Here is a 21,859-nt window from a genome sequence, read left to right on the forward strand (position 1 = left end):
AAGAAGTGGTAACTTACATCAACTGTACAAAGTCCAGATGTCCAGAAAGAGAGACTGTATACACATGGTTTTAAAAAATCAGCATTTTGATGTATTACAGTTTGTTATAGTAATTTTTTCTTTGAGTTTTAAAAACATGCTTTTTTAAGTAAACCAAGTCACTGCCATGCAGGCCAGTAAAGTTATGGTTGATGCCGCCTCAGCCAGGAAGATGAAAAAATATGGGAGAAGAAAGCATTTTGCATCTTGAAATATTAAGACTGTGTTAGATGATGTTTAGATGGTAGTAGGACTGGTATGAACAGCAAGAAAAGACTAACCTTAGCTCAGGATCACATTTTGGGGGAGGATTTGGGGAGCGTTGTTTGTTTTTTATGTTGTACAATGACCCTGTGATTTAAAAAATAATAATAAAAAAAGAAGGAGGATGAGCAGGTGGCTAAACAGATGCAATCGAGAACAGAATCACGTGCTTATTTTAAAGTAGCGGTTAAAAGCTGTTGGAAATAGCTTTCTGGAACCTGCCAAGGCTTAACTCATGATCTAGTCCATCTTTTTTGAGATGTGTATATGGTAAAATTTTATTTTGAATGCTTGAGTTTATTTATGGAAGACTGGTTAGTAAGATTTATGATTTGGCTAGCAAAATTGTGAAGTTACTACAGGATGGCTGAAAAGTTGCTACACTCATATGGGGTTCTTATAATTGTTTTAATACCTCTTTATGCAATGAAACAGCGTTCAGGCAGTGCAGTAAATTTTTCTTCCTGTGGAAATACAATACACATTGCAATGGTGAAGATTGATTTTGGAATCAGTTGACTATTTGAAAAATAGACTCTTTGTCAAGGTTTTAAGAGAAAACAAATTGAACAGGGTGGTGTGATGAGTGGCACTGATACAGCTTTGGAGGATTTGTTTAATGAACTCTGGTTTTCTTAGAACTTTCTCTTGAAAGACTTACTGTGCAAATAAGTGAACTTTTATCAACCACATTGAGATTCAGATTGGAAAATACTGGTGTCTTGGTCTCAAAATCTACTTGAAATTTTTTGCCAGATTTGTTTTTGACTAATGTGACTTTGTCATAGCTTTTAAATGCACTGGAAAATATTTTCTCCATGGGCTTTCTAGGACTGAGTGATTCAAGTGTATATCTTTTCTGTATCTTGAAATTTCACTTGATTATAGAATGTGAGGTGATTCTTGCTTCCCATTAGCATTATCTGGTCTTCAGAGGATGCTGTTCGTATTTATTTTGTAGAAAGCTGCTCATATGGGTTTCCTAAGGAAATGGTGGTACTTTTAAGATTAGGAAAAAGAAAAAAAAAAAAGAAAAAAAGAAAAGAACATGCTTACATGTATCTACAAATATGACTTCCTATTTAATATGCTCTAATTTCTTCTGTAAGTAGTAGCATTGTATGTGATTAGCACTGAATTGAAATGAAATTTCTGGTTACTTGTGGTTTCTAAGGAAGGTTGTTTATGTTGATAACATCTTCATCTGTCTTGATGAGTGCTGAGGTAGTTGTAATCTCAGAAGCTTTCTAAAATTGTCAGTTAACTTCAAGTACCTTTGCTTTTTTCCGCAACCCCTCTCCTCAGACCGCAGAGCTACAGAATATCCTYGTCTTTCACAGTTCTGCCTGGACTTCTTTGTCACATCTGGTTGATATTAGGAGCAGAAGTATAGAGGGGAATCAGCCTTCGGTGGAATGTGAAACGTCCCGCAAAATGAGTTTTTCATAAGATTTTGAGCTTTTTCTTTTAGGAAGAATGGCTTTGGGATTCATGGATTTTGTTTGCTTTAGTTAAGATAAAAATTTTAAGGTTATGTTGGCTCGTGACTGAGCTCTTGACTGAATTCTCTAGTGGAAATGTTTGCTATTGCTCTGTTGTCTTGATTTCCTAGATTTTAAGAGTCTTAATTTTTTTTTGTGAGATAAGTATCAAATATCTTGAAGTGAGGTTACTTTAAATGTTCAGAGAATGAATCTAGGAGAAAACATTTAATAAATCTTGAAATGGAAACAAGGCAGGTAGTTGTTGGATAGCTTCAGATACTGTTTACTAATAAATAGGGATAGAGAGAAAAGTAATACTAATCTTAATAAAAAAGATTAAATGCATAGAGAAAGTGCAACAACCCAAAACATGTAGGCTGTCTAAAGCTATAAAAGCATGTTTTGAGCCCAAGGTAACTGCTTTGTAATATTCAATATTCAAAATAAGTTCTGAAACTTGGGTAGTGTATGAGTGTAACTTTTTGCTCCTGGGTGCTGGTGTCACGAGTTTCCTTAGCGCGCGCAGCCGTGTTGGTGGACACGGCGTGTCTGCCTGCTCACCAACGGCCAGGCACGTACGAGGCCACGAGATACTTAGGGATCTTAAAACAAAACCCAGCCTGTAAGAATATATTTGTTTTGTAAGAATATATTTGCTTAGTTGTCTTATTTTCTGTAGCCAAGTAGTCAAGATGAAATGAAGCTTCCTAGTTTGGACTAAAAAAAGAAAATCTATCGAAGTGCCCTAAACTAGAGACTTGCAGCGCGAATGAACCGCCGTTACCAAGTGTCTGTAGTTCTGGGGCGTCTGTTGGGCGCGGTTACTATTAACGTCYGTGTGTATGGGGGATCCCGTGCTGCCAACGCATCGTGGGTTGTTTGTGGTGCAGCGAAGTTCGTCAGGGACGGGGACCGAGAGGCGCCGCTGTCCCGCTGCGCCTTGCGTGCAGCCTCCCGGGCRGCGGAGCCCCGCGGGTGCCTGGAGAGGCAGGTGGGTGCTTGCTGCACGTGGTGCTAATTCCCCAACTGATGGCAAGTCATATGGTCTCTTATAGATGTATATCGCTCTATCTGTAAATAGATGTTTTCCAGGGTGAAGTCGGTGCCTATCAATAATTACAATAATTGCCAAACTTTAATTAGGTAGTACTTCTCCAGAACAAATTGCAAAACAAAATGTATCACTTGAATGCTTGAAGATTGGAGGGGGGCAGGCAGGGGAAAGAATTAAATGAGGAAAAAAATTGGAAATTTAACAAACTGCTAAAAGGATATGKGAATCTGGTGCTCAGCCTGCTATATTATGCTGTTGCTTTAGGTTAATTGGGGTCAGGAATTACCTGGCTTTTGCCTYCATACAGACGTTCTGTTTGTAGGTGGATGAAGAGGATATGTAGAACTTGGTTAAGTTACACTGACTCACTCTTATTTGTAGTGAAATCTAAATTTTGGCGTTTTTCTGGATTATATTTCAGTTGCTTTTCAATGTTTTCTTCCTGAAGTAATGTGTGGACCTGCAATTTTGTTTATAATTTATTTMTAACACTAATATGAATCTTATCTCCTGTTTATAACCACAGAGGTGAGATGTGTCATCTCAGTTTGCTAGTTCRGTATGCAATAAATGGCACATTAATATGCTATGTTCGGCAGTGTGAAAGACCCAAATAAGCAAATGTGAATTTGATACCTTGAGGAACACTAGCAGAAATTGAGTCTCTTTTTTGACTGTTTGACTGTTACTTGCTTTTTTTTTTTTTTTTTAATGCAGATTAAAAATGAGAAAACACACACACACACACACACACAAGCAGATGTTTCTGAAGAATTTTCTGGAAAAAGGTTTCTCAGAGAAGTTTTATTGCTGTGGCTGATTTTGATACCTTGATTGCTCAGTTTTATCCTGAAGCTCAGTGTTAAAACTACATTAAAAAGCCTAGAAATAGTAGTCTATTCTGTAATTCATACACTTTGAAAGTCTTAGCAAGAAATGTGTATTATTGTATGGACATGCACACTTAAAAGGAATGTTTCCGATGAACTTATTAGWCACAAAGTCTATGCAACCTCTCTGATTATTTTTCTTACTGGCTTTTAATTTTGTTTTTATATGTTCATATTTACCATTTCTTTTCCTGATTTTCTTGTTCTGATGATTTTAGTGTTTGATGTGCAGTCTTTAATGTTGTGTAAGCAGTGTCATTAATTCCTAGCAGAGGTTTAGGCACTACCTTAYTTATGAGGATCATATTCTTGAACATACGTATAAAGCTGTATGCARCTTTGAGATGGGCTGTGCAGATCTGTGCCGTTGTATTGCACAGCGCGCCTGGAATGAGAAGTTGGCCCAGGAAAGTCGGCGTCTCCTGGTGTGGCAAGGGCAGTATGGATTAGCTCTTACCAATGTCTTGTCATCTTTGGGTACTTGTCTCCTTCAGTTTTTTTATTGTAGGTAGGAGGATGTTTCCCATGTGTATGGTTTGCCAAAAGTTGGCCTCTGAAAGAGTTGCTACAACTGTCATCCTTGTGGTCTCCTTTCTAGCTTGGTGCTTTGCAAGGTCTAAGTGTGAAATTCCTAACTWCTGGCTCGGCTCAGCTCTGAGGCGTTTATCTAGTGAATGTCATCAGAAGCTGTTTCTCAGAGCAGGGATTAGTTCATAAATTTTCTTAGTGTCCTCTTTATTTTCCTGTCTGTCCCCTTTCTAGAAAGCAAGATCGGAGCGCTGTCGGCGAGCTCCRTCATCATTCCACGCTAAAGCAGGACCCTGGCAGTGCCGCTGCGATAGGAGCTTGAGTTATGGCGTTGCCATGGCAAAATAATGTAGGCTGTAACAGTGTGTTGCTGTGRTTTTGTCCACATCCAATAATTGTTGTTTTACTGTGTATAGATCACAGCAGGTCTTTTTAGAAGACAGTAAATAATAACAGTGAGTGTTTGCTGCTCTCTGGGGTGCACTTTTGGCTTGAGAAAGATGCGCATTAGGTCAGAAGCTTCTGCTGCTGATAGCTGGATGACACTGATAGCGTTTATCAAGCTGAAGCCATTAGGAGTGTGTGTCAGTGTGTATACACATGCGTGTGTGTGTGTATAAATATACGCACATACACACACATATATACGCATATGTATATTGGTTCTGTTTGTAAATAATGTATTTTACAATTCTTAAAAGTATGCACACCAGTTATACTTCCAGAGTCTAAGAATTTTTTTGCTGTCCAAATGAGTACAGAAATCTACTTCCCTTTTTAAAAATATGAATAAGGCTTTTTTATGGAAGTAGAAAAAAATGAGGATAAGTCAAAAAGGAAATATTTGAGGCTTCATCCTTTATACTGCTTTTTCCTCAGCTTGAAAATAGATATTTAAAATTATACTCTGTAGATGTCTTGGGGAACTGTGCCTTGGCAAAATAGGGGTGCTTGGGGAAGAAAAGGTGCTCTTCAGCAAATTGTGCATTTTAGAGCTACCTTATTTAAATAAACACCTATTGCCAACTTGTCTACTGATTAGGCCATCCTATTGTATTGCTATTTAAGGCAGTTTGTAGCAAAGAGTTTAACATTTTCAGAAGCAATGCCACACATGCACGTGAAGTTAAACAACTATTCTGCCTTGGAAGTAAGCTTTACGTGATTGCTTTTCACCTTCGTTATTTGTTAAAAAGAATAATACCTCTTCCTTCATTTTTAGGAATGAAACATACTCTTTTGGTTGGAATTCAGTCCAAGAAATCAGGAAACTCCCAATTTGTAAGATTAATTCGCTATTAACTTATTTGGTAGCCTTAGGCATGTTGCTGGGTGTCTRTTTCCCTAAATATAGGGTTGTTTTTTTAAAGCAGTTTCAGCAACATACTCTATTTTCAAGTCATGCATCTGGGAGATATCATGTTAAATAAAATTATATTATCATTTTGTGTGCTCAACACATTCTTAAATTGGGAAGTGTTTGGTTTATTTTCCTAAAACCAAGAACAGCCTTGTGAACTTCCGAAGTCCAGCTGAGGAATTTGCATCAATAGGGCTGTTGATAGTTTGACATTTCCTTTTAAAATAAGTAATATTAAGCCTTTATTTTTATATCAATAAATTAATGTTGATAAAATCCAGTATTTTGTCATCTCATCCACTTGGACATCAATTGCAAAGATTAATGTCCCAAGATTAGGTGTTTGAATTGTCAATTAATTAAAATCAYAAGATTAACGAGACTAACCTAAAATCTGCTGAATCTATTTTTGGAAAGATAGTTCATCTTTAATGTAGATTATTTGAGCTTAGGGACTTCTACTGTTCCTGTGATCCATTAATATATTACAGCACCCTGAATTTGCTGTTGTGTGGTAAAGCAAACCAATAAATTGGGTAGGAGGAGTGAAGCCCCTGCTTAACTGCCTATGGATAGCAACGTAAATCAGAATTATGTTAAGTAAATTGACAACCATATTAATCCAGAGTCATCTTCCATAAGCTTCCGCACACTATTGATATTTATACATTCCTTGTTTCTGGAGAACCCTTGTTTRAAAAATGGTTGCAGACCTATTGCTTTTGTAAGGCTATGACTCTTCCTTCCATACCTCTGATGGAGGATCTTCTGTCTACAGAGAATGAGCAACCGTGGTGAGAGCATGCGGTTCCAGATGTCAACAACCTCTAGCATTGAGTAACTGATGATTTATCTCTAGAAGTGCATAGCAAAGTGGGGTTAAATGCCTTGAGGGAAGCAGATTGTAAAACTGAATAAAGAGAAGCATCTCTTCCTGAAGGGGATGGAAGGAAGTGAACTTTGTCTTTGTGAAATCTCAGATGAAAAAAAACTGTTGGCTTTGTAGATGTGCTCTTGTGTGAAGTATGGAAAGTCACAAAATATGAGTGTTGAATGTATGTGTTTAAGGCAGATTACTTGGGTGCTTGTGTGCACATTTTTGTGTGGAATGCATGATCTTCATGGATGGGTAGATCTCTTCTGAGAAAGAGATCCATAAGGGCCARTTTCCACATCCTGGGTGAAAACAACCAGGTAACCATGGAAGTAGATTTGCTTTAGCAGTTTCTGAAATATTGCAAAAGCAGTCTGGATGTACTGGTAATTAAACTCTTACTACTGCTTGTTTCTCTCTTTCTCTTACGATGTTAACTATTCAACTGCTAGATTAGTGCATTGCTTTCAGAATGTGAGTCCTATGTCAAGTTGTAGAGAGCAAAATATGATCACGGCAACAAGCAAATTCTGTCACTTCTGAGGCTTTGCAGAGGCCAGAACTGCATTGAATTGATCTCAGGGAGCAGCCTGTGTGAATTGTGAAATGTGGTATTTATGAATTTTGTGTTCTGCTCAGACAATGAGTAACTGCAACTTCAGGGTTCTTTTATAAGCTGTGTTAAGTGCCCTGTCTTGCAGTAAATTTCACTTGGAAATGATTGATAGGATTCAGACTGGTAAATTCTTTTAAAGAGCTGTTGGTGGACCAGACTGTTGGTGGACCAGACTGTTTTTTTTTTTTTTTTGCTTTTATCTGAGCTACAGCAAGGATAGTTTGCTCAGGACTCAATGGTTAGTCATCACCTAGGTGGAGGGGGATGTGGTTTCTGAGGATGGTCGTGTACCCTCTGCCAAATCTGAAATGCATCCTTTCCAATGTTTTGCTACTTCTGTCTTTAGTGACAAGTTAAAATTTGGGAGAAAAACACAGTGAGTCAGCTTCTTGCTATGATGGCTTTCACATGACTAAAAGCTATTACAGAGTTCTCAAAATACAATAGTTGTGGGTGGGCATATTGGCTTACCATTTTCTTATATTAGTCTTCAGGGCTTGGATTTTTTTTTGCATCTGTGAGTACCATCTCCAGAGCTGTGGCTCCCTGCAGAGTTGTTGCACTGGGATTGCTCCAGCTGCCTTCCTGGGAGTGCGGGGCTGGGACGCAGTGTTTCTCCTGGCCCTTGCCAAGTGGGTACATCTGCTCGAGTCATGGACAGCTTTTGGTCAACCCTTGCAGAGGATTGTATAGCTGCGTAGAGTTTAGTGCAGGCAGAGAAGAGTAAAGTTGTATCTTCAAGTATGATATTTTTGTAGATATTCTGACCTAATGGTGTGTAGGCCATTCCTTTTCCAGGTGGCAAATAACCATGTTAGTGTGATGGCTCTGCATGGCCTTAAGTTTACCAGAAAGTCAAATTTACTGCTTTTTTTTTTTTTTTTTTTTTTTTTTTTTTTTTTTTTTTTTTTTTTTTTTTTTTCCTATTAATGTGTCTTACTGGCCACTGAGCTGATCTGCAGGTGTCAGCAGGTATGCTGCACATGGTATACTTGCTTATAGTTTATTTGTACGTGGATATTGCTTTTACTTGTTTAAAACTTGTGTTTATTTGGTTAATTCATAAACTATTTTTTGCACTTTCCTCACTGACTGTATTTTGAAAGCTACTGAAAACCTTTTGTCAAACAATCAGGTTAGTAAATGATCAAGAACTGCTAGGGGTTTCTGGCCACGGGTAGGGTGAGTGGTTGCAAATTCATTTGCAAATTTTCATTGCTGCAACTAGGAGAAAGTGCAGAGTAAATATAACATAGGAGGTTAAAATAAGAATTTAGCATTATTTTCACACTTTGAGGCCATTTCTTTAAACTAACTGAGTATAGAGCTAGTTGTAGGATGGATTATAGTGGTCACCTGAAGCACAGTCATCTCATCTGTGTAACAGGAAAAAATTAAATAATGATAAAGCAAATATTTACACTGCATTTCAAAATGCAGTTATTCTAGGGTTAAAAAAAATAGTTTAAATTCATTTTTGTGCACAAGTCCTTTAAAATACTTTGGAAGTATCTTGCAAAAGATGAGACTTGCTTTCACTCTGTAAATGCATACTAAAAATAGATGCAATGATCATTGTTATAGCGTTACCAAAGAGAGTTAAATTAGAAGCGCTGCACGTAATGCCTGGATTTTGATCAATGATTTGAAAAATAAAAGACCATTTCCCATTGACAGTTTTCCGGCACCCAGTTGTACTATTTGCCGTTTCACAGGAGCAACACTCAGCTCTGTCTGCAGAGAGGGGTGTCTRTTCTGAGTGCCCGATGTGTAAAGGTTGTTGCAGGTAAAATGATGCAAGAGCAAACACTTCCTCATTTTAATGATCGTGTAATCTCATTCCTGAAAGCTGTAATGAGTACGTTAGGAAGCATAACTTCATGAAAATTTTCAGTGTTTCACTGGGGTAATATGGCATACCTATTTAAAATATTTGAGGCACTTAAAGGTCACCGAAAGTGAGTACTGCTATTGCTTCTAAATGCACTATAGTTTTGCTTTTGAAATACAACCATTAATGATCCAGGATTTCAGTAGGATTTGTATGCCCTTCAGTGGGAGAAGCGAGGGGACTGTAAAGGGGTGTGTGTGTGTGTGTGTGTGTGTGTACATGTACGTACGTAGCACCTTCCAGAAAGGTCAGTATGGAGCTGAACCAGGAGGTCTGAGCCTGACCCACCTTCATGTTCCAAGGGCAGTCTGCATTGTACAACTGTCAGAGTAGCAACTATTTATGAAACAACATTAAAGTAACTTGTGCAAGTCATTAAACATTATGATTCTCCAAAAATAGACAGGCAGGAGGTTTATTATCTTCTTGGTCTTATGACTGAGAGAAGGATGTCATACAARTTGTGCCTTTGAGCTGCTTTAATTTCTTAACTCAGTGTAACATACAGAAAATAAAGGATTATGACACTGTGTTATAAAAGTCCAAGAGCTGATTTTTAATAGTTCTGTTATTACATAATGCTTTTGAATTTAGTGAGATTATTCAAATATGCAAYAATCTCCACTGATGAAGTTTGAGGGTTTTTTTTCTACATTAAAAATGCAAATACTGTTCAGAAACTAAACAGTGTATGTTGGGATTGACATACCTACTTTTTGACTTGCTTTACTAAATTTCCTGATGGGGAGGGGAGGTCCATGGAGGTCTGTCCTCAGGAAACAGCTGAGGAACCCTGTACACATGGGTATTAAGTTGAATGTTTCGAGTGGCTTATGCGAGATAGAGTGATGATGCTTGTTGAATGGTGAAGGGGAAAATGTTGACAATAAAAGATTGAATATAAAAACAAATTTCTGTTTGTGTACAAATTAGTTTATTTTGTTGAGAAAAGAATCTTGTGTTTTACGAMTGAACCATGTGAGGAGAGGTCTTTGCTGTATCCGTTTTGATTGTCATCACCGCCAGTCCTGCTGCAACATTTTCTTTACTGCTGGAAGTGGAGGAGGTTGCCGAGTGCCCTCGGGGGGTGAGTGATCAGTCTCTAGCCCTTAAAAGGATTTTTCTCCAGCTGGTGTGTATGGACATAGTAGTCATATCTTTGGAGTATCAGAATGATGTCTTTGCTTGTCACTTGTATTCTTACCTTCTAATTCCAATTTTTCCACAGTAATTGCTTGGTTAATCCCATACCTTTCATTCCCTCACTGGGAGCAGAGCTGACTAAACATTATGTGAAGTTCTTGTTATCACTTGAGGTCTTTCTGCAGAAGTGGCAGCTGTTTTCATGTCTAATCTTCATCCTTCTTGGTCTGGTTACTTATTGGCCAACAGGTACTTCACTTAAACATCCCTTTCTTTACTCTAGAGGCCTGATTATTTCTTATGCTGTATACAGTATTTATATTATTGCCAAAAACTACACTTGAAATACCAGTCCCAGGTTTTGCAGTGTGATGAGATTAGCTACTATAAAACATAGGAATTTAGCTACATCCGTTTACTGAGACAATCACTCCTCTAAATGAATTATCTAGTGAATCTCTGTGGTTCTCTATTTTAAAATAGCTATACTAGTGGGATGTGTATGTGCATGGCACTGCATTTCCATTTGTACCCATCCTTCTGCAAGGAGAATAGAATTAGACTGCTATTGCTCAGCAAGACTGTGCAATTTTGATTTTCAAGGCAACGTTCATAAAGTATTTGGAAGAGTAGTTTCTGTGTACCAGTAATTATGTATTTCAGAAGTACATAACATTATTTAATTTAATTGTTATGTCAATAACAGTATTTGTTTTTCCAGTTCACTAGATAGTTTGGTCTATGGATRGCAATAGCGTACAACAAGCAACATGTCTGATGTCAGACATGGCAAAATATATTACAGGGTGGATTTTTTAAAACCTTTGTTGTGGCTGAACTTTAAAAAAAAGTGTGTATATAAAAAAATACAAGTTTACACAAAGTATAAATTTAATACTTTTAAAAGATGAGACTTGCTACAAATCTGTTTGATAGCTCTCATTCACTTTGGAGAGTCTGTTCCTTGAAAATAAGGAAAAGGAGAAAAGGTTTTTTCATCCTTTAAAGTACAATAGGCGTGCCAAGGTATATGGAAAAGTGAGGACCTCAGGCATGACTGTCTTGAAAATGGGAAATAAGTTCAATTAGGAGAAATTTTTCTGTGGTATTTTCTTTTCTTGTGTGCTCCAGTGTTTGAATGTCACCTTGGAAGACTGTCAAAGTAAGCTTTCCTTGAGGCTTTCAGCCCTGAATGTCTTCCCTAAGTATGATGACCTTAAAGGATAAAACATTGTAAAACTATGTGGAAGCACATTTCATTTCTCTATGGAAATTTCAGACATTCATAGCGAAAGAAGCGCTTTCCATTACCAGGGAGTGTTAAGATGCTAGAGGAATGCCGGGGATGCTAGAGGTATCGCTGTCTCCGTGGAAAATATCGGCCGACTTGAGTAGCCAGTGACAGCATTTCTGTATAACTTTAAATTGCACTTTTTGAGTTACACAACAACTAGACACTTGATTTACTTTCCAGAGCAGCTTCTACAGCACACAGCTGGCTTCATCTGTACAGACTGCATGAGGATTAGTTGTAGGGGTAGGTAAAGTAAAGGCTTGTCTGATTTGGCAGTTGCTGGGGGTAGGGAAGCTGTTTACCTTCATGTGTTTTGTTTTTAGGGTTTCGTGTTTAGTATTGTGTTTTCAGGCTCTTTTGTCCTTTTCTCCTGTGGAAGGATACTTTTCTGATTTGCTTGCTGTCATTTAGAGAAGAGTGAAACATGTTTTATGAAATGAAACTTAGCAACATTATATAACTTTGGAGCTGCCCCTGCTTTAAGTGAGTTGTTGAACGAGGTGACCTCCAGAGGTCCTCTGCAACCCAAATCATTCTGTGGTTAGGTGTATTATTTGAAGTATTTGATGCTACAGTTTTTAGGCTTTTTGCTAGTTCAAGGACTGGCAGTTCCTAAAGATGGGATACTTTTTCTTTTTCTTTTTTTTTTTTTTAAAGTTACCTAAACTAAAGATTAAATGTAGTAGAGAGGATTTCTGTGGGTGCTGGAAGATACTGTGTCTAGGAGGTGCAAGATTGTGCTCATCTTGTGCGAGTGTGAGATGAGGGTTTGCAACTCCCACAAAAATTTGGAGCTTAGCAGGAGCTAGGACTGAGGAGCTGCTGCTAAAGGAAGGCATATTTAGCTATCTCCTGCTCTAAATTGTGCTGCTCAGATCTGCTTGCAATGCTAGCTTGGGTATCCTTTTCAGAAGCTGATGTGTCTTGGTGTTCAATCTTTTTACATTTTATCTATGAGACTTGTTCAAATTGTGGAAGAAAGCTGTTTGCTATATCCCTTTCTTGAGTCTGCAACCCACTTCTCTGCTTAAAAAGTCATTGTAAGAACAGGATGACTCGCATAGTAGGCTGTTGCGGTTATTATATAAGATGTGTGCATGAAGGGACAGAGTGCCTCCTCAGCAAGTTTGCTGATGGTACCAAGCTGGGAGGAGTGGCTGACACACCTGAGGGCTGTGCTGCAATCCAGAGAGACCTGGACAGGCTGGAGAGCTGGGCGGAGAGGAACCTCCTGAGGTTCAGCAAGGGCAAGTGCAGGGTCCTGCACCTAGGGARRAATAMCCCTAGGCACCAGTCCAAGCTGGGGGCTGACCTTCTGGGGAGCAGCTCTGCAGAGAAGGACCTGGGAGTGCTGGTGGATGACAAGTTGACCATGAGCCAGCAATGTGCCCTTGTGGCCAAGAAGGCCAATGGTCTCCTGGGGTGCATTACGAAGAGTGTTGCCAGCAGGTCGAGGGAGGTGATCCTGCCCCTCTACTCAGCCCTGGGGAGGCCTCATCTCGAGTACTGYGTCCAGTTCTGGGCTCCCCAGGGCAAGAGAGACATGGAGCTACTGCAGAGAGTCCAGCGCAGGGCTACAAAGATGATCAGAGGGCTGGAGCACCTGCCCCATGAGGAACGGCTGCGAGAGCTGGGCCTCTTCAGCCTGGGGAAGAGAAGACTGAGGGGGGGATCTGATCAATGTGTACAAGTACCTGAAGGGAGGGTGCCAAGGGGCCGGGGCCAAACTCTTTTCTGGTGTCCCATGTGACAGGACAAGAGGCAATGGGCAGAATTTGAAGCACAGRAAGTTCCGCCTGAACAYGAGGGGGAATTTCTTCCCTGTGAGAGTGACACTACTACTTAGATGTGAATTAATTGCTAGTTATGTGATGGGATAAATACTTGAATTTTAAGAGTTTTTTAGAAGAAAAAATACTGGAGATAATCTTTAATCTTTTAAAAATAGAGCTGAGTAAAACCATTCAATGTTATTTAAAGGTTCCCCACTTCTCTAAATGCTCGTGGATTAGAGCTGGGCATCACATCATAATAACAATAATGATAATAAAAAGAAGGTAAATAAAAAAATGGTAAAAAAAAAAAAAAAAAAAAAAAAAAAAGGAAAAAAAAAAAAAAAAAAAAAAAGAAGAAAAGTGGCCAACTGTTAAGTTAGTTGACAGTTGGGTTACTCGGAAGCTTCTCTGCTCTCTTCAGGGTGTATATGTGAATTGTCCTGGCTAGGAAAAGAAAAAAAGCTTGAATTGATTTAGTTCTGTTTACAAAAGTTTTACTTTCTTCTTATAACAGAGTGTAATAATTTAATGTTCCTATTAAAAGTATAGTTGGTTCTTAGAGAGGCTGTTTTAGCGTATCAGTGTAGGAATGACTACTGTAAGTAAAGTTTCGATTATTTCAGAAATTCCAGTTAATGTTAAATTTATTTTAAATTATTGCAAATTATTATTATCTTAAATTATTTGTAACTTGGGTACTTTGAATGGCTTTGCAATAATTTTGCGTGTCTATATTTTATCAAGTAACTRTGATCCCATGTATATGGGACTAAGTTTTAGTGTATAGCTATGATGCTTATTAAAATACTACATTCATATGTCACTTAACATATTAATGACTGTGACAGTTTGTTTGTATTAGCAGGTCAGTATGTCTCATAGGGTCATAGGTTTTATAATGTATAAAGGAAAAGCGAGAAACTGCCTTAGAGGTAAAAATGTTTTCCCTTCCTTTGAATTATGCCCTGCACAGTTCAGTATTTGAATTAAAGGATGAGAAATGTACTTTGGGCTTGTCTATAGTTGTGCACTGTTACCACTTAGTGACACAGAGGCGTAGAGCCTGCTTTGAGGATTTGGGGTTCCAGGTTGCCAGGTTTTTGCAGGCRGAAGGTAATTGGTAGTTCTTATTCCACTTGTAGTGCCTGGACGTGAGTGAGAACATTGGAGGAGGACAAGAGGCGAAGGAGGTGAAGCGCCGTGTGCCTCGCGGGCCGTCGCTGCCGTCGGGGTCTGGCAGAGGCAGGCACCGGAGGGGCTTTGGACAGCGGTTTTATTCCAGTGGTGCAGTGCCGGCGTCTTCAAACTAAATCACGGCCGGAGGGAGGCRGCCCAGGGGCCTTTGGGATGTCTGGATAGGAGCCCTCCGGTAGTGCAGTTCTGCGTTATCGCTGCTCGGGGTAACGCCTGCTGATTTAGTACAGCAGCACGTTTGTGGGTCATGCCGTTAACGTGTACAAAAGCATGGGCTATTTCTGAACTACCCGAAAGCAAAAATAGCAACAAACGGTACCATTGGTACGGGTTTAGGAGGACATATATAGTCCTTTTGAAACTTTTAGTAAGAAACTGCTTAAAAAAAGTCTTTAAAGCAGGTGGTGGAATCATTCAACAATGGAAGTTAAAATTTAATAATTTGTCCCATGTGCACATGAAAAAAAAAGTGTTAATGATATTGAATARTATTTTAATGTTGCTATTTTTGTTAACTCCCCCCCAAAACTGTCTCTACAAGCACGTATTTTTAGCACAGAGTAGCCCCAACCTAGAAACATGCTTATGAAGTTTGTTGTAAGTATGTCTTAATTTTTAGTTTTAGCTTCTTCAGTTATTTCACAGTTGTTAATAAACTGAAGGTCTAAATATACCAAGGAGAATAGTGTCTTCCACTGTGTTGTTTTGCACAGCCTGGAGTCCAYATTCTAAGTACAGTTACTTGTGAAGACTCAAGAGAGCAACAGGGACTTAAATGCTACCATTGTGTAGAGGTGCAATTTTAGGTGCATATTAAATTACATATCACTGCCTGAATTTGATTTTGGAGCCTGCACAGTGCATCTACTGTAAATCTACCGATGGTTCTGTTCGGCATCTCCAGCTGTGTTCTGTCAYGGCTTGGGAAAGCCACGATCTCGCGTGGAAAATCTGCATCTTCAGAAACTGGCACTGACAGCTCAGTTGCTCAGAGAGATTTTTAATTAACACTTTCTGGCAAATACAAACTATCAGATACAGAGAGGGGCTGAGTTTTGGGACCAGGTGTGAGCAAGGCAATGTCATGATTCAGATTTTTAATTATTGAAGTAAAAGCATTTGGTAAACGGCTAATATTCTGAAGAATTGGATGGAATATTTTTAATTAAATTTCTTAATATGAGCATTTAGACTGTTTTGCAAGAAAATGCAACACCTAATGAAAACTGTGTGCAGCACAACAGCCAAAACATATTACTAGTACACACACTATTGTAGAKGTCACTGAAACATTACAGTACTGTTACGATTTGACTTGGAATGAATTACTTTCTTTTATAAGTACCTAACTATTGGGATACTTGTAGTCTTTGAGTGAAAGCTTTCATATGCTTGAGAACAGCTTCTGCTGCTGCTGCTTCTGCTGCAGCACAAAGAAAATCAAATGCTGCTTGATTTCTCAAATTTTTGAAAAATAAGTACATTTTAAAAAGACTGAGTTAGGCTCATTCTTGTTTTCGAAGTACTGATGAGTTTTCATCTGTAAATCTTAATTTTACATTATTCAAGTGCTTAAGTGCTCTTGGTATACAGACAGGATTAACTGTGCCTTGCCTTAAAAAGTCAGAATTTCTTACTTAAACACTGTGAACTTAAAATGGTGAAACTTGAAGTGATCCAAACAGCCTTAATTTTTATTCTAACTTTCTTCAAAGCTACTAATACTGTACTAACACTGCTAATGCTGCTTATGACACAAGAATGAGGTGAATGGAGCAGAAATTGGTTTGTCTCTTTTCCATGCTTCCTGATCTTAACAGAAAAGAATAAAGTAAGTTGGTGGTATTTCTATGCATCATTGAGAAGAAGGAGTGATAAATTAGGGAAACCTGCAGCTGCAGCCAGCATCTTGAATAGAAACAGGCCTGTGATTTATTAATAAGACAGAAATTTAAAAATACCCCTCAAATGCGTGTACAGAGGGTGTATTTTTTATATTTAGGTTTCCAAATGGAAATGTTTTGTTTCCTTTTCAAATGAATGCATTGGGAAAGAGCACCTGCTAGTTCTGCTATGATATTGCTATTGGAAAAGCAGGTCCACAGAAGAAACTGCTTGCCTGAGGGAGTTTTTGCTTCTGATTTTGGGTCAATCGTAAGTGTAGAAAGGTTTTGCAGCCCTGCCGTTGTGGGTCATAGGAGGCTGTGCTGTTACAGCAAAGACTCTAGGGGATGGGTGCTGTGATTGACGGCGTAAGGATGTAGCAAATCGTTTCCGTATGGCTTGGCTAGTGGAGTTGAGAAGGGCAAGTTTGGGAGAATTCCAGCTATGTCATGGGAAATGGCCACAGCCAGACTTCTGATTAGCAGTAGAGTGCAAATCCTCTGGGTCATTGCCAGGGTTCAGGAGGGCAAAGCACTGCTGGGCTATCAAATCGTTGCCATACTTTGTCTGCTTTTTAACAAAAAAGGARAGAGACATAAGCAGAAAGATGCAAGGTTGCTTTTTTTGGTGTCAAGCATGCCATTGTTGTAATGCTGCTAGCATGCACGTCCCAAGCAATGCACARGGAGAAGGAGGAACTGGGAAAATACTTAAAACACTGAGAAAATCTGTTAATCCCTTCTCTGCTTATCTTTCTTGTGATCAGAAAATTTCTCTCATGAATCAGCACTAATTCCAGTCTTATAAATTCACCTTTGGGAAGGGGAGCTTTTCTGTAGAAGCGACCGCAAAATTGTTTTACATTGTTTTTGCTGAATCCTAAAGTGAATAAGCCAACTATTTGGCTTACTGAGAGAATAGGGAAAAGTACTTTAGGAATGTTTTTCTGACAAGTAGCAAAAGTATATTCTGAAAGGATGCTGCTAAAAGCTCTAGGGTAAAGGCAAAAAACCCCAGAAGACTCTGCCATCAATACGCTAAAGTGCATTGCATTTTGCTTGTGTGAAGCTAGCTGCTGTAAATACATGTCTACATTAGGCAGACGTGCTATGGATGCGATTTGGGAGTGCGTTCATGTAGAAGTTTGCCTGTTCTAGGACACTGCAGATTTCCAAATCAGACCTCCATATTCATTCACATCACTTAAGTAAACAGAGGCAGTTTGTTTTGCACATATGTGGTTGCTTTCCAAACCGTGATCTGGGGCATCTTGGAGCTGCTCATCTGCAGAGGTCTGAGCAGACTCAGAACGTGTCACTGGGTTCTAAAAAAGTTGGCTGAGACCAGGTTCTTGCTGCAGTCAAAACCATTCATTTACACCTCCTCCCATTTCTCTAGTATTTCTCAGTTACTTGGGGAACAGGCTGTGGGAATTAGACTACCTTGTTTCACCTGAGAGCCCATGGAGTCGGGCAGGCCCTTTCCAGATCACATCCCTGCAAAACACTGATATGCCTATTAGGCAGCCCCAAAGGCAATGCCAGCAGTCCAGGCTTGCTGCTGTTCTTAGTCATCGGAATTTATTGTCTAAATGCCTGTGTTCATGCTGCCCCTTCTGCTAGAGCCTGCCATGTTACGTGGCAACTCGGGTCTGGCTGCTGCACACTGAGCATCCCAGCACAAAGATCTGGTGGTGGATCTGCTGCCTCTTCCCCCCAGTAACCACATGGAGGAATTGATTAGGTTGAAAAGTGTCCTTTCACCTAGGTTACGTCTTAAGTAGTCCAGTCTTGTTTCCCAAAGAAGTGCATGGGTGCTTTTACTGGCAAAGCCAAGACACGGCAGCTGAAAGCCATGCTCATCAAACTGTTTCCAGAGCGCCTGGGGATTAGGCCTTAGGTAATCTATGATTTATTTGCTGATGGTTGGACTTTTTATTTCTTGCTCCTTCCCTTTACTCTACTAATGGTATTTCCAGTTGATCTTTTTCATTTTTCATTTCCTTGCACATTTCAACTTTCATATTTCAGTTAATAATGTTTCAGTTCTACCATTCCATGTTCTTTACTCATATGAATGTTACAGGAAACTTGTCCTTCAAAGTGAGTCTCTGTGATTTACATTTCTGTAATTACCCTTTTGCTGTGTTAAACTGATCGTATGGATTAATATCTATCCAGTTTATTCCTTTAGCAGTCCCAGAGTGTTTGGTGCTTAATGTTTCAAGAATATGAATGTCTACTAGTTTACAGTATTAGACCTGTATCCAGAACGATGTCTAGATCTTGGGATTTGCTCCTGTCTGGAGCCAGCCGCCTGTGCTGGGGCCACGGGAAGCAGCAGTATCCGAGGTGCCTCACGGCCCAGCTCTGCCCTGAGTTTGGTATGTGCCGTGGAACATCAGAACTGTGTTTGCCACAGCCCTAGTTTAAAATAAGGCACTACTTGGCTGAGCAGTTGAGATCTTACACAGGCGAGAGGTAGTTTGCCTGAGGGCATACTTCAGAAGTGTATGCAGTGATAGTACTGATGCCGTTGCATTGCCTAAAACACTCAGAGCTGTGAAAGCATATCTAACGTGTAAGAAGTATTCAGACCAAGTCTGTGTTGGTTTTCATTTAACGTTTCTGCAAGGTTAGTGGCAATAGCAGTATATAGGCTTTGTAGAAATGAAGAATGCCAAGGCAATTTTGTTAGTGGTGGAGATTCCTACATGAGGCTTTTTTAACCTAATAATATTTCCCAATAGCCAGAATCTGCAGAGAAATAAAGCTGTTGAGCTGTGGTGACATCTGAGTCTGCAGTTTGGGAGGAACTCTCTCTTATTTGGATTTTGGGCATGTCTTGTTCTTAAAGAATGAATGAACTTGATGAGCATAATATGCAAGTCTGTTCTCTGGTGCCCTCGGTTTCCTCTCGTATGGACTCTATTTGTGTAGAGGGATATGCAACAGGATTTGAAAGGTATTTCAGAAAAATCTTCACATGTTAGTAGGTGGATGAAGAGGACATCACAAGAAATTACAACGTCAGAGTATGGAGTCAGAGCAAGATTACTGAGGCAGTTCCGTGCTGTGGTGATGAATATGTTCCAGAATAATCAGTGACAAAATACACTGGTGCTTCTGGTGAGCTCTTGGTGGTGAAGTGTGGGGAAGAACAGGTAGGAGTTGTAGGACAGCCTTCAAAAGACCGGGAAGTAACAGGGCCACCCGGTAACATACATTAATAGCTCCAGGATTTCTGTCRTCTTAAAACAAGATCAAAGCTTTAAAAATACCCAGATGTGTAAAAGAGATCTGTAGTTTAACTGTATGAATGCCGTAATGCTTAGCATGCAGAATGCTTTTGAAGTAGATTTTTAATTACATTGTTTTCACATGCTACTGCGAGAGAAATATTTTGATGTCTCAGGAAAAAGTTAGGTCCTTTATAACCGAGCAAGTGGTRTGAGACAGCCCGTCGGTGCACTTCTGTACCTGGTAAAACTGGCACGTATACTGTCATCAACTTGGATGAGAAAAGGGTGTCTACAACTGACCGCTGAAAGCTGCGGAAAGAACGTGGTAAGAAATCCTCTGTCTTTGAAGATCTCCATATGTAAAATACTTGGGTGCATGTTTTGAAGACAGATGGATTCTTGGGATCCTTTAAGGCGTTAAGGAGGAACRAGAGGGTGTATGCAGACATGTTTTGGTAACAGTGCAAAACAAATCATAAAGCTAATCCACACGGATGATAACTTGTTCTGTCAAAAGACAGCACAGTTTAAAATTCTGGAATTGAGCTTCGTGATCTGTGTGGTCTGTCGTSTTGTGGTTAACATACTGAAAATACAGAAGATAATATTCCAGAAATGTGTCTGTGAAGAACTGTATTAAATCTTGTTGGGCGAGATCTCTGGTGTAGGAGTTCAGATCGTGTTTTTTGAATAGCAAAGTGTACGTGTTTTTACGATTGGTTAGCTTCCTGAAGTGAAGCTAGATTTTCAGACTAATGTCCTCAAAGAAATGAGGTTACTGAAGTTCAGTTGCTGGAGGGAGAGGTGTGCTRGAGGAACTATTCGATGTGAAAATACATGACTTGAAACCAATGAAGAGTTTAAAAAGAGAGAATGGGAATGAGAAACTATAGTTCACAGGGGTAGGTAGGCTATAAATTGCACCTTTAATAAAACTGCATGCTGGGCTCAGATTGAGACCACTTCAATAAATAGAAGCAGATTTCTCTTAGTTTTAATAGAGTCTTGCTGCACCATAGCTACCATGCTGTAATTGCAGGATGTGGGACTTCTGATCTGTCTTCTCAGCAGGCTCGAGGTCAAGGTCCRTGAGAGAGATGGCGTGGAAACCCTGCAGTTTTATGGCATATTCAGTCAAATACGCAGAATTTCTAATCAGCTCTTCAGGAAACATGTACAGTTTATTGGTGAGGTTTGTGATCTACATCCACCTTGAACCCAATAAAGAGAAGGACTTCTCAGTGGCAGTTGTTGCAAACTGTGGGAGCTATTTTACGTGTGTGGTTTCAAGGAATTACTCTTAAGCATGTAAACAGTATATGATGAAAAGAAAGAAATACCCCCCCCCCCGCAAAGGATTGCAATATTAAAAAAATGGAAAGAAAGCAACCAAAAAGGAGAGTGATTAAGCAAGGTTAGTGGAACAAGAAAGCTGARTTGAGCATAGAGAAAGAGATTCAAGTGAAGATGAAAGAATTTGGACTTTGCACCTGRATGTGCTTCTAATATGCAGGGCAAGTCAGCCCCTTAACAAGGGGACAGGGTGCATTTCTGCAAAAAGGATGCACTAGTTGTATTTTTTTTCATAAATTTACTTGTTTTCTGCCCTTCCCTTGATTTTTCCACGATGGATTTGTTGCTGTTTTTTATTTGGCACCTTGTTCTTTAGGGAACAATTCTTTGATTTCCTGTCTGTTTTCTCTGCTGTTACTCACAACTGGGTAGTTATGGTTGGCAAGTCAGGGCTGCTATCCGAGGGAGGGCCAGCATGGAGGGAGAGCCGGGGGGAGCTGATAACTGAGTGGCTTTTGTGTCCAAGTGCGTTTGTCTGCACTTTTTTTTTTTTTTTTTTAATCGTAAACTGAAGGTAGACATACTGGTTTTTAGTGCACTTATTCCACACAAAATGTGAGCTATTGCAATTTAGAGACTAAATAGCACTTAGCTAAAGTGATGTTCCTATGAAGTTCTGAGTCACAAAACAAATGAAGATTCTCTCTAAGCTCTTCATAAATGTTCTGTTGATGACTTTGCTGATAGACAAGATCAAGATGAGAATTGAGCTCTCAGCTGGCACTGAGTGGTCCCATGTAATTTTAGGTAAATTTTCTCTTTTGTGACGAAAAACTTCCAGGAAAGGGAAGTGTGATTGTTGAATTTGGAGAAAATGGTCTGCTACTTTTACAGTAACGAGCACATTAAATTTACAGCATGAATATTTTGCAAGTGGCAGCTGGGCTACAGGCAGTGAAACAAGCTCTCCTGATCCTGGTAGAGATTTCCTCTGAAAGAGCAAATCTGAATTTTCATTTGATGCAAAGCAGAGCC

At 39.4% G+C, this 21,859-nt stretch overlaps 1 protein-coding gene across 2 annotated transcripts in view; it reads left to right on the forward strand.

Annotated features, from left to right (window-relative positions):
* The window catches only part of SLIT3 (slit guidance ligand 3), a 469,515-nt gene that overhangs the window by 57,540 nt on the left and 390,116 nt on the right, over positions 1–21,859 (forward strand). The window lies entirely within an intron of this gene.

Source organism: Rhea americana, unplaced genomic scaffold (assembly GCF_003343005.1).
Source record: "Rhea americana isolate MKP2758 unplaced genomic scaffold, rheAme1 scaffold_150, whole genome shotgun sequence".
In the NCBI taxonomy this organism is placed as follows: Eukaryota; Metazoa; Chordata; class Aves; order Rheiformes; family Rheidae; genus Rhea; species Rhea americana.